Raw genomic sequence first — 2,500 nt, 5'->3', positions numbered from 1 at the left:
GTGTGAGGCCATGCCATAACCGCTTGGCATGAGAGAAACATGAGCAAGGGCCACGAAACTACCCCTGCCATCCGACAGGCAACAACAAAGCGACACCACCAATGCTTGGCCTGACGGGGATCGCACACACGAGCTCCGTTGATACCACCCCAAGGGGACGTTGCCCGATTCAGAGACTTGTTCCTGGGGTCTCGGGCAGCATCGGCTGTGTGCACGGCCTCGTCGAGGCCTAGGCATTTTTGTGGTCGATAAGAAGGGACCGTGAGATTGTCAAATATCGAGAGACCAGGCCTGGCCAAGCTTGTAATCATGGCTTCTACTCGTACCACCTCAGGGAGCCGTTACCCGATTCAGGGACTTGGTCTGGGGTCTAGAGCAGCATCCGTCGCATCTACGGGCTCAAGCTCGGCTCCCTTTTTTTACATGCACGCCAATCAGTCGAGGCCATGGGTGCCTGCCGGTCATCGGAGTAACCAGTCACCGAACAAAATGGCCGGAAGGCATGCACACCTTGTATTTCACTCGAGGGATGTTGCCCTAGGTGTATGCAATAGGAGGCCCATCACGCACACCTACTCCCCCCGTGGGGAGGGAGAGGGGGTGCCAGACCACCACCCCCTAAAGAGCATTAGAGATTTTATAGATATGCTACCAGTAGACGTTAAAGTGTCTGAAACGGGGACACTTTTTTCGAACAGGCATATCCAACACCGAGGGTGAATAGGTGCCGATGGTGGTTGGGGCATGTGCCTGCACCAAGGGCCAGCACGTGCCGATGCTGGTCGATGCGACTGCCCGTACCAAGGGCCAGCGTGTGCCGATGGTGGTCAAGGAAATTGCCTGTACCAGCTCGAGGCATGTGCCCACACCAATGCCCGGCATGTGTCGATGGTGTTTGAGGCAACCATCCGCACCAAGGCCCGGCATGTGCCTATGGTGTTCGACACAATCGCCCGCACCAGGGGCCATCTTCTGTCGATGGTGGTCGAGGCAAGAGCCCGCACTAAGGGCCGACTTGTGCCGATGGTGGTCGAGGTAACCGCCCGCACCAAGGCCCAACACGTACCGATGGTGTTTGAGGCAACTGCCCGTACCAAGGGCCAGCTTATGCCGATGGTGCTCGAGGCAACCGCCCGCACCAAGGGCCATCTTCTGCTGATGGTGGTCGAGGCAACCGCCCGCACCAAGGCCCAGCACATGCCGATGGTGTTCGAGGCAATCGCCCCGCACTAGGGGCCAGCATGTGTCAATGGTGTTCGACCCAACCGCCCGCACCATGGGCCATCTTCTATCGATGGTGGTCGAGGCAAGAGCCTGCACCAAGGGTCGACTTGTGTCGATGGTGGTCGAGGCAATCACCCGTACCAAGGGCCATCTTCTATTGATGGTAGTCGAGGCAACTGCCTGTACCAAGGCCCAACACGTGTCGATGGTGTTCGAGGCAACCACCCGCACCACGGGCCAGCTTATGCCGATGGCTTTTGACGTAACCACCCGCAGTAGGGGCCATCTTCTGTAGATGGTGGACGAGGCAAAAGCTCACACCAAGGGCCGACTTATGTTGATGGTGCTCGAGGTAACCGTCTACCCCAAGGCTTAGCACGTGCCGATAGTGTTCGAGGTAACTGAAGTCATAACAAGGTTTCCGTAGGTGAACTTGCAGAAGGATCATTGTCGAAACCCTGCTCGACGGATGACCCACAGACGCGTTAACGAAACACCGAGGGGGCGAGGGTGCCCCCATGCCCCGAGCCTCCTCCGACCCCGGGCGGGCGTGACGGTCGCTCAGTCCCCCTACGGGGCAGGTGGAACGATCGACGTCATCTCACCCGTTATCGAACAATTAACCCCCGGCACAAATCACACCAAGGAACCGAAACAAAAATGGAGCACATGCACCGTCACATCCCTTCTGTGGTGCATGCGCAGGTAGCACCGAGACTCTTTTTGTCAAGAAAAAACTGAATGACTCTCGACAATGGATATCTCGACTCTCGTATCGATGAAGAACATAGCAAAATACGATACTTGGTGTGAATTGCAGGATCCCGTGAACCATCGAGTCTTTGAACGCAAGTTGCGCCCCAAGCCATTAGGCCGAGGGCACGCCTGCCTGGGTGTCATGCACCGTCGCCCCCTCTTCGACCCTCCGCCTGTCAGGCTCTGAGGGAAGGGGGCAGGTGAAAGATGGCCTCCCGTAATCCCGTGGGTCGCGGTTGCCCAAAAACGAGTCCCCGACAATGACAGCGCCAAGACCGTCAGTGGTAGAGCTCCCGACGTGCCTCACCCCCGATGACGCGTGCTCGTTGTCCACTTTGACCCTTTCAGACCCCCCGCATTGCTTGATCGATGCTCGCGTCGTGACCTCAGGTCAGGCGGGATCACCCACTGAGTTTAAGCATATCAACAAATAGAGGAAAAGAAACTTACCAGGATTCCCCTAGTAACAGTGAGCGAATGGGAAGAGCCCAGCTTGAGAATTGGGTGCCCCCGACATCCG

The 2,500-nt window shown here is 57.4% G+C and overlaps 2 non-coding genes across 2 annotated transcripts in view; both read left to right on the top strand.

Moving 5' to 3' along the window:
- Positions 1 to 1,967: 1,967 nt before the first annotated feature.
- LOC149517398 (5.8S ribosomal RNA) lies at positions 1,968 to 2,123 on the top strand. The gene has a single exon (XR_016344391.1). It is a non-coding gene; the product is annotated as a 5.8S ribosomal RNA (ribosomal RNA).
- A 238-nt stretch (positions 2,124 to 2,361) lies between these two features.
- The window catches only part of LOC149517397 (25S ribosomal RNA), a 3,330-nt gene continuing 3,191 nt past the window's right edge, over positions 2,362 to 2,500 (top strand). The window contains exon 1 of the ribosomal RNA XR_016344403.1: positions 2,362 to 2,500. This exon is cut by the window's right edge and continues 3,191 nt beyond it. This is a non-coding gene — a ribosomal RNA (25S ribosomal RNA).

Source organism: Durio zibethinus, chromosome 8 (assembly GCF_047325235.1).
Source record: "Durio zibethinus cultivar Kanyao isolate XHJ-2024 chromosome 8, ASM4732523v1, whole genome shotgun sequence".
NCBI classification, from domain to species: Eukaryota; Viridiplantae; Streptophyta; class Magnoliopsida; order Malvales; family Malvaceae; genus Durio; species Durio zibethinus.
This window is presented reverse-complemented; position numbering and strand designations above follow the sequence as displayed.